The sequence below is a fragment of the Rissa tridactyla genome, chromosome 2, assembly GCF_028500815.1.
Source record: "Rissa tridactyla isolate bRisTri1 chromosome 2, bRisTri1.patW.cur.20221130, whole genome shotgun sequence".
NCBI classification, from domain to species: Eukaryota; Metazoa; Chordata; class Aves; order Charadriiformes; family Laridae; genus Rissa; species Rissa tridactyla.
Window position 1 is genome coordinate 160,083,662 of NC_071467.1, and position 14,426 is coordinate 160,098,087.

The following is a 14,426-nucleotide window of genomic DNA, read 5'->3' on the forward strand; positions in this document are numbered from 1 at the left end:
ATAATGATGTCTCATTTGTGACTCAGCCCTGGTCATACTGCGAGTGCGTGGTAACGCCAGAAATAGACCCTCCAGATGCCTGGGCCCAAGCATGAACCACGAGAAGCAGCGTGTTTCCCCTCAGGGTGGAGCTCGCCATCGCCCTCTCCCAGCTCCGCATTGCCGCACCAGAAGCTCCCGCAGGCCAAGGGCTTGTGTAAGAAAATTAATGAGATGTGTCCTCTGGTCCTCGTACCCAACGTTGGTGCGATGGCCGTAGACTGTGCATATGCCTTGGGGGGGGTTGTTCAGCCGTTTACCGCAAACTGAGCACACTTGCTCAACATATTTGTTCACTCTGTTCCCCTCGGAGATTTTGGAAGATAGAGAGTGTGGAAGGCAGCCCAATTTGTTTGTTGGAAGAGCTCCCTTATCGGTGGGTTGGAACAGATAACAGACCCTAATAAGTAGGCTCCAGGACTGGGGATTGAAGCTCGATAGAAATTGTCTGCCCTCCTCTTCAGGCCAGCCAAATCAAAACGGCACGTGGAAGGCACTGCGTTAGCATCCAACAGATAAAAGAAAGAATATGCTTTGACTTTCCTGGCCAAAATTTCCCCTCTCCCATGCTGTTGCACAATATGCTGTGCTGGGCTCAGAGAATATCTGCTCATATGCTATATGGGCACATCACTGTAAACTTTCTTATGATTCTCAACTACTTTTTTTTTTTAAATTTATTTAAGAAGTCACTGGGTGTTACAGCTGAGGAGAATGCCTCGGCTGGAAACAGAGGTATTGCCATAGCTCACATGCAGCCTACAGGCTCTATGTAGACATTCAATTTGCAAACAGCTGCAGAGGCTCGAAACATTTGTGCCCTGCCCTTCTCTTCTCAAGCTGTTTATCAGGGTCCCTGGGGCATTGATAACTATCCCCATAGCTCTCACAGCTGTTTGTGTGAGTGCTCCGTAACCCACTTCAAGCAGAATCAGCTGAGGTAGTTCAAACAGCTACGCGCTAACTCAGTTGATTGTGCCTGAAGTGGGTTAGGGAGCACTCAAACAAGTTGCTTTGTTAGCAGAAGGGAGGGGAGGTGTAGAGCACAGTAACATCTTAAGCTGTTCCAGCTGGATCCAGAAGAGGACATCTGTCCGTTGTCTTAAGTAACATAGAGACAAGTCCATGGAAAACCTGGAACAAAAACTGTGCTATGAAACTATGATAACATACATCAGCTGATGGTCTTACAGCAAAGAGAAATGTGAAAACGTTCATTCATCCTGGTGATATATTAGAAATCAAGTATCTAATGATTACTTAAATGACAATAATGATAACTAGTTCCTCAGGTAGAAGAGGAGGGATCCTGATATATACATCTTATTGAATGATAGATTCTTCCGATACCATCATCATGTGGCATCTGGAGGATGTCATGGCCTCTCCCTCAGAACACAGCTGTTGTTATTGTCATTTTATGCTTTAAGTTGGCAGAGATCATTATGTCCTTCCCCTTTCAGCACCATATAGACCACGACAGTTAGCCGACTTTAAACTATACTGAAAGAGAAATGGACACCCAAGACGTGTACGTGGTCTCAGTTTCACTATCGGTAAAGCCTGCCATGAGTTACATGACTGAAGCTGTGCTGTTTTACATTGGTTTGTCTACACCCCTTTTCACCACAGCATCCAAATGCCTTCCAGGAATATGTTAAGTGATGTGGCTAATATCTGCCATTCTTTCATTTCAGTCTCAAAGACAGAACTGTGTAGGCAGGAGAGGTTTGATTTTTTTACTTTTTATTTTAGGGTTTTTATCTTAAAGTGTTGACGCTACTCTGTGTTTACAATAAAGAAGGTAATCTGAAGAAGTAGAACATGTTGAAGTTTTGTTAACCCTTTACTCCCGTGAGAATTTATTCAACAGTAACAGAGCAGCCCCCAAGAAACTCTTAGGTAACTATGGAAAAGTGAGCCTGCACTTGGCTATGAGAAGCCAGTCAGCATGCGAGAAGAGGGTGCTTTTGATGCACTTATGCTAGCTTTGTGTTATTAAGATGAACTGCACGTTGTGTTCTAGATCATGCATCTTAAAAGCTGATAGTGTCATACCCAGATATATCACGTTGCTATTTCAGAGTAGGGGTAATGGAAACCCAGCTTTGGTTACATACGTAATCTGTCAGGAGGAGACGGGGGTTCCTAAGCAAAATGCATGCAAAAGCTTAGTGACAGCTCAGGGTCCAGGGACATCACCAAGTTAATTAGCAAGTTAACCAATTGTGTTTGCATACCCTCAAAGAAAAGAGACAACAAGAAAAGGTTTTCTTTGTTTACATAACCTCTCCCCTGCTTGAGATCGGCCTCAGTCAGCTTTTCCTCATTGCTGAGCTGATCTGTAAAAGCACTAGGCTGTCTCAGTGGTACTGATAAGACCTAAGATCTGTTGAAGGACTGTACTGCTAGCACTTCGGTTCACATTGCCCGAACAACTTACCTGCAGGGCACATGTTCATGGTGAATTCTAGTTAAAGGGAGAGTTGTAAGAGTATATTCTTCCATTGCTTCTTATTTAGCGGACACCTTCATAGAGGCCACGAGAACATTCTCCTGCACCTCTGCCTCCTCGCAGAGAGGTCCAATATCTTGAATCGAGTAACATGAGGGTGAGGGAGCACTGTCACACATACCCTGAAGTTTCTGTTCTGTCCAGCTATCATCCTTCATCCAAAATGATTTCATCCATGTATTTGTTTAAAAAATACTTTCAAATCTAAAATTTCAGTCTCTAGATTAATGGTTGGTCAGCACTCTTCCTTTAAACCTTGATTTTTGGCAAGTAGTGGAGAACTGCTATCAGATCATATTCAGTGAATTACTTTTGAGTTAGACAAACTACACCATCTGATTTTGCTCATCTGCCCAGCCAAAAAACCCACGCCTACGTCTTGGTCACAAATACATGATTGTAGTCTCAACTTGTTTTCTGAGTAGCACAACCGATGACAACGTAAAAAAGACTCAATTCAGAAGCTCAAAAAGTAGCAGCACGACAGGTCTTTAATCCCTTGATCATCTCAAACATGAGGCTAGGTTAAGGGCAGCTGTTATGCAGTTGTCATCGTACAATCACTAGGAAAGGTCACCCAGTCATGGTGCTCACACACTGGCGATCACAGAGTATTACTCAATCACTGGAAAGTAAACTGCTGGAGAAGCTAAGCTTTTCCCTTGGCTGCAGATGAAGCAAAGCCCAAAAAAAAAAGCAGCAACACAGTGCAAACTATTCATACAAAGATATATCTGTAGAGTACATTAACCTGTTCTGAATTCTTTATACCTATGTAGACTTGCACATGGCTATTTCTAAGACCATTCTTCAGCAGGGTACTTCAGTCCACCTGCAATTTAAAGCATGTGAATAGTCCCACTGAAAACAACAGAATTATCCATGTCTCTAAAGTTTTACATCCTTTAAATAAATCTGCAAAGTGGGGCCTAAGCAAGCATTAATTCCTACTGAACAGTTGACTTTAATATATTATGGCAGAAGACTACAAGCTGCTTAAGCAAACAGACAAAAACGTACTTGCTGTCTTTAAATTATACTGGGGTTTTATGTGACATGATAAGGTAAAGACGGTTGGGTTGAGGGGAGACAGAGATGTACATCTTTTGCAGGACAGGTGACTTATTTCTGAGTGTCTTTCCTAGTTGTGTATCCCACTGCTGTGGGATCCTTATTTGCTTTGTAGATACACGGGGGAACATTGCCATTTTTAGCACCTGTCTCTTCAAAAGAGGTTTTCGTCTCCCAGGTAAAAATCTTTCTGTGCTTCTCGAGTTTCTAAAACATCTCCTGTGTCTGCTTTTTCTGTGCTGGGGTTGAACAGAATCAGAATACAATACTCTTGTTGGTGTTGTATTACCAGCCATGACGTTATCAACTGCTTCCTACCTTCCTCTTTCTATAAACCACTCTAGATTTACTATTGGCGTGCATTTTCTTAAATTTTGCACAGTGGCTTCCTACCTCTCTTTCCTGAGGGGCCACTGTTAATTTAGATCTACTCAGACACATTTTGGATTCTATCTAATCCATTTTCTATTTATACCACATTCATCACCATGGTAGCTGAATGCCTTAGAAAGTATCTTTGAGGTAGAGGCTATGCAAAGTTTATTTTAAACCACGCTGAATCTTTGCCTTTAAAATTGAATTCTAACAACTTAATTGTACGCCAGCTGAGAAATTACCCTTTTGCACTTCGCAAATAACAGTCTGAAATTGGAAGCCAGTCCAGCATGACCCGGGACCCAGTTTTAGCTGAGAAGATCAACTGCAGTAACTCTGACACCTATCTGAATAATACACTTTCATTTTGATAGTTTGGTAGTTCTCAAAGAGAAATGTTTATGATACGATATATCATAATGTCTATGATATAGAACATTCATAATTAATGAAAGCATCAGTTCCTCAAACTCAAGCAAAGCCAGCAGACTTGCAGTAAACTCTCATGCTGACTTTCACATGTATTAACACTCCTGTCTAGTGCGAAATCTCGTTATTATTAACTACAGAGTAAACCTCTGCATATATATGTGTATAAGTATATATACAATGACATGACTGCATTGCATGGTTTTAAAACAGAACACAAAATGTTGTTCCTTGTACTCAGTTCTATGTACTTTGTGATGGTGCACCATGGAATTTGTCAAACATTACATCTCTAATTTTTGAAATAATACACCAGAACTATGTTTTTACGTCAGGGGATTTTACCCCTGCACTTCTGAAAAAATCTGGAAAACAACAGAAGGTCTAGCTAGTACCTGGGGAAGGTCTGAACTACTTCATTCATCCCTATCTTCCTAAACAATACCACTTATGAATTGTAAATTTAAGGAAAAAGAAAGAAGATTGCCAATATTGAACATAGGAATAGCATAAAGTCAGCTGTATTTGTCGAGTTTTTATATTAATTGTAGTATTCACTTTCAGATTCAGTCTTTGGGTTTTCAGTTTGATATTCATAGGAAAAAAAGCTTGTATTATCTGACAGTTTCTTCCCTCCCTCCAACTCGAACTCACTGAGGAACTTCACCCAAGCTTGAGTAAAGGGTTAGAGGTCTGAAAGATGTAAACATTTCCAGTAGTTGTGTAAAGAAAATAGTGGAGAACTTATAGAGAAAGGCCAATATCGTCCTCATGGAGAGATTGCAGCGTCAGCACAGCTATATTATTAGACAACAACAAATTAATATGGCAGAGGCAACTTCCCAGGTGCCACTATCTAAAGGGCTTTTTGCTTCATTTTCCCGAAACGGCTACAGAAAGCCAGCAGAACAGTACAGAACACAGCAATACAGCGATGAATTTGTCCTTGGTGGAGTATGTATGGCCACCCAGATCTGCTTGGAAACAGATGCATTACAGCCAGTTCCAAAAATGGCAATTCAGGCTGTTTAGACACACCAAAAAAGAGAGAGATTTAAGTTCCTCCAGGATTACTCCAGGATGGAAACAATAACCCAGCTACACACCATATAGAACCGCCCCCGCTAGCAGAAGTGCGTCATTCAAAAGCAACTGCTCGCATATGTATGTGCAGAACCTCCTATCCAATGGTTTCCATCCTTACATAAAATTGCCTGCAGGTTGAGGTAACCCTCCATTACTCTAGCTTGGAAACTGCACATCTTGTCTCCTGTGCACTGAATGGAATACTTTCTTCTGTTACTGTCTGAGTCATTAAAATACCATTCAAATAACTTGTATGCAATGTAGTTTTTATCAACATGAAACATGCTCAAGTTTCACGGTTTGGTAAGTTTCCCATGACATGCTGTTCATAAAGCATAGATCTGTTTGTCACAACGATGCCATATGAAACCTCATCTGAGGCCCAGAAGAGTTGATGGTGACACAGAACTGATTTCTTCATACAGACCATGAAGCAAACAGATCACAATAATCTGATGAGAGACGATCTTGACATCCTCCAGCCCAGCCTACCTCTGCAGATATGTCAGCTAGGCTCGTTCGGACAAGCACATCAGTTCGTTGTTTGTTTTCTTTTAAAATACATCAAATGAGTCAACACGTCAACAAAGCAGCAACGTATTTTTCTAGTTACTAAATGCATTTGTTAATCAGCCAAACGAGAGATATCAAGAAGCCTCTTTGTGGAGATGAAGTCTTTGGTTCTCCGAGTCGCCACAAGCACTGTCACACACAACACAAACATCATTTTGATCTAATCAGGCTTTGAGAAATCATTTATCGTAGCTGAATACAGCCGTCCAAAATCACAGACATCCAAACTGCGTGTGACAGGATCAACCCCAGAGGCACGAAAAGGGGTCTGGCCAAGTCTTGCCACAGGAGGAGGACACTAGCTGCTCTGAAGCACCATTAAAAGCAACGTGCCATTCCTCATCTTCTAAACCCCTGCTCTTTATACCAAATATCTTTCCAAGTCTGTGTTTAACTTTCTTAAGCAGAAGAACTGTTTTTAAAAAAAGGGCTTTTGAGGAAAATCTTGTGAATATTTCAGGTTACAACAAGTCACACACCAGAAGGGCTCTGAGGCTGGTACCGGCACACAGTACTCGGAGGTGGAAACCCAGCCTTCCACAGAGGCCAGAGGCTAATTCTCTTCAGTAACACAAAAATCCTGGCATATTCTTTCTGCCAGCAGGAGAATGGACTGTTTCCTTCTCCAAGACCTTCCCACAAAAAGATTCACAAAAATTGGAGATGGACCTTACTTCTAACTCAAGAAAATACACCTTTATTGGGCATTTGCATACTAAAATTGATAAGAAATCCCAAAATCTCTAGTTGGACTTAACTCACTGCAAGCACTCTTCCATTTAACAGTAAAAATGTTGAGTAAAGGGTGTTGTTTCGACTTAAGTTTATAGGTCCAACATCCAAGAGCTGTCACCTACTGCAGAGTGCTCAGACCTATGGTAGTTGTCCCACTGTCCATTGATTTACACTTTTTTTGCTCCTCTACCTGAAGCACCATAAAGATTTGTGCCAGCCTCAGCGTTTTAAGTTATACAAGCTCAGTCACCATCAAAACTTAGTATTTATCTACATGAGGTATCAAAGGAAACCCACCCTCCAAAACTAGTGTTTTCATCTTCTGCTATATAGAAAAAGATCATTTTCTCGAATACTCTGCTATTTCTTCCCCCCCAGCTCCTTTGTCTCCACTAATACCTCCCTGTATCCAGCTCCTCTTGTTTTGGGGGGCTGAAATCTATATCAACTAAGAGACAAACTAGGACTTTTGCATGAATTTTGCTAATAAATTACAAAATGTTTTGATACTACTACTACTGTATAAAGGCAAAGCCTGATGGTTCAAAGTCTCCTGTATCACAGCTTCAGCATTTGCGAAAACAAAAGTCTTTCAAGTCTGTGGAGACCTGGCTTCACACGATACCTTCACGTACACTACAAAGCAACAGGTCTGTTCTGCAACTGGAAAAAAAAGACAACCCAAAACAATTGCAGCACCTGTAAACATACGCAAAGTGTTCCTAATCTATATATCTCAGCCATGGGTAGCAGTGACGACGCAGCAGCATGGAGTGGGCTGTGGGTGATTAACCAAGTGGGTGGCTCTTCCACTGATCTCTTCACCCTTTGCTTGTTGCCCAAGCAAAGTAGATCAAAGCTAAATCGAATGTATTTACCCACACAACAAGCAGAACCCCCCCAGCTGAGGCAAACATGCGTGCCCACTCCACTACTCTGTGCGCCTGTGCATACCAAATTTCCTCTTGCCTATAATCCCACCCTGAGAAATGTAAGGTTTGTAGCAAGCCTTTAGAGCAGCTAGGGAAGAAGTACTTCTGTGGTACTTGTGTGGGTGCCGTGCCTTTCCTCAGATGGTTTTGTTTTGTTGTTTGTGGGGTTTTTTTTGCATAAAGTGAGCTATCATTACAGTAGCTGAGACTATCACATCATGAGGTTGAAAGTAAGAAAGACTATCAGTAGATGCAAGCAATGAGGTGAAGATTCATTACTAATAATCTCAAAGCCTGAAAACAAGAAAGTGGCTGTCACACGCTGACAAAACAAGCAGATGCAATCAAGCAGCTGCACCCTTTACAATAGAGCAAGTTTTTCATCTTATCTATTTATTACAGACCCACTATTACTTTTCTACTTAGCCAGGCACTCTGGCTCCCCCAGGAAGGGTATAGAATTAGCATTAAAAAAAATAGGAAAGAAAAATGTTCTTTACTGTTTGAAAAACGTATTTGCTTCACAGCTTTGTGGATGAAATACAAGATTCTAATGTAATTCAGGAGCTCAGAGTTACATAGAGTGAGGCAATAGTTTAAAGATTATCCAGCAGTCAAAATCTGCCCGGCACACTGCAGGAACACAGACACTGCATCATCACTTTGCAAACCCGTACTTACTTTTTAATGACAAAGTCCGGGCTCATCTCTGTGCACCACACCCCTGTCCCCAACCGCTCCTGCTGGAATGAGAAAACAGCGTAACACAAGGGGCTTGTTCTGTGTTGTACTCCTCTAACAGAATTCATTTAAAAAAAAAAAAAAAATGCCTGCCTGATTTAATAGCCAGAAGGCCGGATCCTCCCCAACTACATCACCAGGAAATCAGCCAGTTTGAGGGAACTCACTCTCAGATAGTGATTCTGACCACTTACTGCAGTACGAAAGAGCTGCCAGAGGAACTAAATCTATACATACATATATGTATGTATAGGGGGTCAGGGGTCAGTACTGGGACCACAGCTGTTTAACATCTTCGTTGGCGACATGGACAGTGGGATTGAGTGCACCTTCAGCAAGTTTGCCGATGACACCAAGCTGTGTGGCACGGTCGACACGCTGGAGGGAAGGGATGCCATCCAGAGGGACCTTGACAAGCTGAAGAGGTGGGCCTGTGCAAAGCTTATGAAGTTCAGCCAGGCCAAGTGCAAGGTCCTGCATGTGGGTCACGGCAATCCCAAGCACAAATAAAGGTTGGGTGGAGAATGGATTGAGAGCAGCCCTGAGGAGAAGGACTTGGGGGTGTTGGTGGATGAGAAGCTCAACATGAGCTGGCAATTTGTGCTCGCAGCCCAGAAAGCCAACCACATCCTGGGCTGCATCAAAAGAAGCGTGACTAGCAGGTTGAGGGAGGTGATGCTGCCCCTCTACTCCACTCTCGTGAGACCCCACCTGCAGTACTACATCCAGCTTTGGAGTTCCCAACAAAGGAGGGACATGGACCTGTTGGAGTGGGGCCAGAGGAGGCCACGAAGATGATCAGAGGGCTGGAGCACCTCTCCTACTAAGACAGGCTGAGAGAGTTGGGGTTGTTCAGCCTGGAGAAGAGAAGGCTGAGACCTTATAGCGGCCTTTCAGTACCTAAAGGGGGCCTATAGGAGAGATGGGGAGGGACTCTTTATGAGGGAGTGTAGCCATAGGACGAGGGGTAATGGTTTTAAACTGAAAGAGGGAAAATTTAGGTTAGATATTAGGAAGACTTTCTTTACAGTGAGACACTGGCACAGGTTGCCCAGACAAGTTGTTGGTGCCCCATCCCTAGACAGGTAGACATAGTGCTTAGAGATATAGTTTAGATTAGTGATGGTTTTTGTCAGAGTTAGGTTGATGGTTGGACTAGATGATCTGAAAGGTCCCTTCCAACCTAGGCAATTCTACGATTCAATGATTCTAAGGCCAGGCTGGATGGGGCTTTGAGAAACCTGCTCTAGTGGGAGGTGTCCCTGCCCATGGCAGGGGGGTTGGAACTAGATGATCTTTAAGGTCCCTTCTGACCCAAACCATTCTATGATTCTGTGATTCTACGTATGTGTGTTTGTATATATGTGTATGTGTTTAGATTCTATCTCAACTGTTGTTACCACTTTGGCATACAAACTTACCTGAGGTCTGAAAAAGAAGAAACATGCTGGGTCCCTAAATGCTGTCCCCAAATTGCTGCAAAGCATTTGTGCTTCCTGCAAAAATCCCTGGGGGAAAAAAGTTTATCTTAGTATATCCAAGTGAGTCTTACACAGGAGTTCACTGCAGAACAAAGATGGAGAAGATGGTGGTAGCCTTTTGTATTGTAACTGAGTGTCTGCAGCACACTCCTAAGCTCTTAAAGACCTAGACTGCTATTTCCCACAGCTTCCACTTCCCAGCAAGATCTTCCCGCCATCAGAATACAAAGTGCCCAGTCACTCCCGTGCACCTCCCACTGCGGCTGGCGCGCTGAGCTGCAAAGAAGGCAACATTCAATGGGCTGGTGAGACAGTAAGTGTGAATCTGACTCCTTACTGATGAACATCTCCAGAAGGCAGGAATCTCATTCTCAGTCTGGGACTGCTTGTATTTTTCCATTTAAGAGGCCACCTGTCATTACCTACCTTCCTAGAGCTCAGTATTCTTGATCTGGAAGGGACAGAGATGCCCCCTAGGCAGTCCTAAGTCAGGCAGCTGATCTCAGACGCATCTTCATCTGTCACTTCTCATTGGCTAGCCCAAGAGCTGCTTCTTTAGTCCACAGGCTTCATCATCCGCTAGGCTCATTACACACAGAAGGGGAGGTGTTGCCTCAGGCACACTGACGTGCCCTCTGAGCTATCTGTCTTCACTTAGGTGAGGTGCTTGTAATCACTGCCTGATGGCCAGGACTTAGTTTTGAAGCACTATTTCACTTTAACCCAGTGCCTGAAGGTACTGGGTATATTTGAGTCCTCAGTTGTGTTTTCTAAAGCACTTGTGCTACCTCAGATCCCCAGAGTAACTTTCAAATGGACTCATTGGAAACGCTCTCTACAGCCTCCAGTTGTCTCTTAAGGCCAGGATAAGTAATATTCCATAAGTAATATTGAAAAATAAAAGAGGGGAGGTTATATATATATATATATACACGTATGCACAGAAACATAATAATATTTAACAGCACATTAAGAAAGCATAACAATATATTTTAGAAATTACATAAACCATTAAGTTTCTGAGTACAAATGAGGTACTCCTTGGTATAAACCACGGGGATATTTCCCTTCTGGTAGATGATTCTCTAACGGTCCACTGGTTTCTCTTATCAGTGCTTTGAACTAAGCGGCAGTTCCTGCAGTTGGAGGTAGTGAGGTTCAGACCATGCAGAGCTTTACTAGTTAGAAACTGCTACTTTGAACTGAACTATATGCCAAACAAACAAGAATATAAAAGATCTTGACTATCATTTGACGGTCTCTTCTAAATTCCCCTTTGATGCCCAGTTTGGAGTTCAGCACTTGTGAGCAGGTGATTTCCTCCTCATCCTCCCCAAGCAAACTCCAACAGAGCTGTCTTGTCTCCTTGCAGGTGGCAGAAAGAAGTCACCACAAAAAGGAAATCCTATCATAGCCCGATGAGCATTATTTTCAGCAGCTCTGTGTGCTTAAGAAGTCCCTGCTCCTCCATCATTCCTCCTTGTACCTCCTGGGTTGCTGCAAATAAATCTGAGCAGGGAGCTGAGCTGGCTAACCCCCCACCCCTTCTTTTCCAGCCAGGATTTTTTCAGCCGGATTAGCTCTCCCTTTGCACTTCACCACATGCCCAAGTGCTTGTGCCAGAAGAGCAGAAGGAGGAGTAAGGGAGTGGGAAGGAGTGGCTGGGAGTAGGAGGAGGTGAGGGAGCAGGAGGGACTGCTTCAGCAGGTCCAAGGCTCACAGCCTACAAAAATAACTACCTCGCTGGGATCAAGTACTCCGAGGGCGCCCTTGCGAGGATGGATGTGCTCTCTCCCTGAAATGCTTCACTTGATGAACCTTTGTGTGCTGGTAGGTGTCTAACGCGCTGTAATGGAGACCTACCGCTGAACCACACTCATTATTTTCCAGCAGGGACATTACCTGCTAACAGACAGAGGGTTTCAGGCAAACACTGCCAACATCTCCTTCAGTGTGTTAGCCTTTGGGGCTTTGTACGTCTCTAACTTTCTCTTAGGGCATTAAACAGATTCTCACCTAAAGCAACACTGCAAGCGGGCGTAGTGTTGCCTGCAGATTTCACACAGCCTACAGCGCAATCACAGAACCTGCAAGCGGCTCGGATATATTTAGAATCCCACATTGTCATTACTTTCATCCTGCAAAAGGGATGGGGGGCGCGAAATAAAGAATAGAAGCAGATGATAAATGCACAGCTGGAGAACGTCAGCAGACATCTCAGCACTGGCTGGGCCTGGTTCACCTCTTGTTTAACTGAAAGGGAGTGCATGACCCAGAGAAAAAGAAAATGAACATTTATTTCTCTTGCTGTGGTCAACACCTGGCTGTCCCTGTGAAGACAGTGTTACGATAATCCGCCAGCCACCATTTTCTGTGCCAAGTCACTGCTGGCACCAAGGACCGAGCATGCTGGTGGGGAAGGACACAAGTCAAAGAACTGCCTGTGAAGAGGGGAGCACACGGCTGCTACCTGGCTTGAAATATCCCACGGGCAAAGCACAGCAAGACAACATGCCATAAGGATGAAAGAGACTGATAATAAAATGTGATAAAATGATACAAGAAAGCAGTGGTGCAGGAGTTTATCTAGCCATACAAAGGTCAATGCATAGTCATATGTAAGCCGAGCTGCTTGTAATTAATGGTTTAAATCACAGTTGTTGGCTAATTACCTTGGATTGTGAAATAAGATATTTTTTTCCAAGACAGGATCCCAAGGGAAAAAGGACAATAATAAAGATGCAGATAAAGTTGGACTTCTACCTCCAAAAGATGCTTCCACAATCACTCAAATTTATCAGGACCATTTCCCCTTCCTTCTCTAGGCCCCTAATTTATGTCTGCGTTAAAACATTAGCAGAGCTGTTTGCAGGGAAGGCAAGCTGACCTTTTTTGTGTTCCCTTTCACTGCTCCTGAGACTCCTCATCTATCTAGCTTTGCTTAATTCCTCAGAGGCACCTCATTTCTTGAGAAGGTGGAGAACACTTGCTCATACAGCCTTCAGGTTATAATAATGGGTAGAATCACCCAGATTATATGATATTTTTTTGCCTCCATGCTACCTTTTAAGGTAGTTTGGGGGGTTGGGGATTGCACCAGTGAAGGCTTTCGTCTGTCAGGGCTTTGTCTGCTGTGGCAAGAGGGAAAGGGGAATGGAGAGAAAGATTCTGGTTATTTTATTTAAAGCTATTTTTGAAGGAGCTATTAGGTTCACTCTAGAAGGGCAGGCAAACATGACAGTTGGCTGAAGACTCCAAATTATGGAGTGAGAAGAGCTTTTCTGGGTCCCCATAACCCTGTTACTCTCTGAATAATCCATGTTATTCTTAAACTCAGAAAAAAAAGTCACCAATTTTAGTGGCTGTTGTGTTCAATTAGAAGATGTGGTATTAATCTCAGACTCCTAACCATATCAGCCCTGATTTCCCCCCTCTTCTTGTAAACCGGTCCTGTTCTGTCCTAATGTTCGGTTCTCAGTACCCTTAATACCACTCAAACCACTGGTCATGGGCTGTGCAGCTCCCACAAGTCTGCTACTACTTCCCACCCTGCCGTGGTGATTGTTTTCTTTGTTATTGACCATCCATTTAATAAATCCAAGCTACTGCTTGCATGCAGGTCTTTGGAAGCATTGTAGCACATTTCATGCTGCAGTTGCTACCTTGGGTGAAATTACTCTTGTTGAAACTCCGCTGCTGTCAGAGGATGTATACAGACATTATTTTAGCCTACAGATCTATCACAATTCCCTCACAACTTAAAGGGTAGAAACTTCCCTGTGTTGGGTCAGTCACAAAAACCGTTTTGGATCACCTCCGGTTGGCCTAGCAACAGGGTATTTTCTTCTGGACACTTCATTTTGGGCTTCAGAATTTCAGGCTTTGTTTTTGGGACCATAAATTTCACCGAGGAGAAATTAACCTTTGAGATTAACCAGTGCTTTGAGCTCTCCCTGCAACTGTCTCTGTAGTCACTTTTGGACAACCTAAATAGGCTGCCAGCATGAGAGAGTCCTGCCCTCTCTCACTTCTGGCTTCACATTGTCGTCTACACATCGGGGAATGGAGCACAGCAATCAAACACAGACTCCTTCCTCTCACCTCCATCAGCTCCCAGCTGGGTCAACGGGCTGAGCTGGTCCAGTACACAACCACCAGCACAGCCCAAAGGAGGCGTCGAGGACGCGCAGCCCAGAGAGGGATCACGTCTGGCAGGAGCAGCTTGAATTTATGTCATTGTAAAGCAATCAGGCAATTGCAGCCTTAGCCTGCACATTGAAGATCTTAAATTGCTCAGATTTGTTTCAGTGAAGTGATTAATTTTCACAGTTAATATTTCGATGCAACGCTGTTCACTGCTGCACTGCTTATCAAAGATTACGGCAGTGAAAGAGGTGACCATGTTGTGATGATCTACGTAATCTGAGAAAGTATTTCAGAAGAACCTGT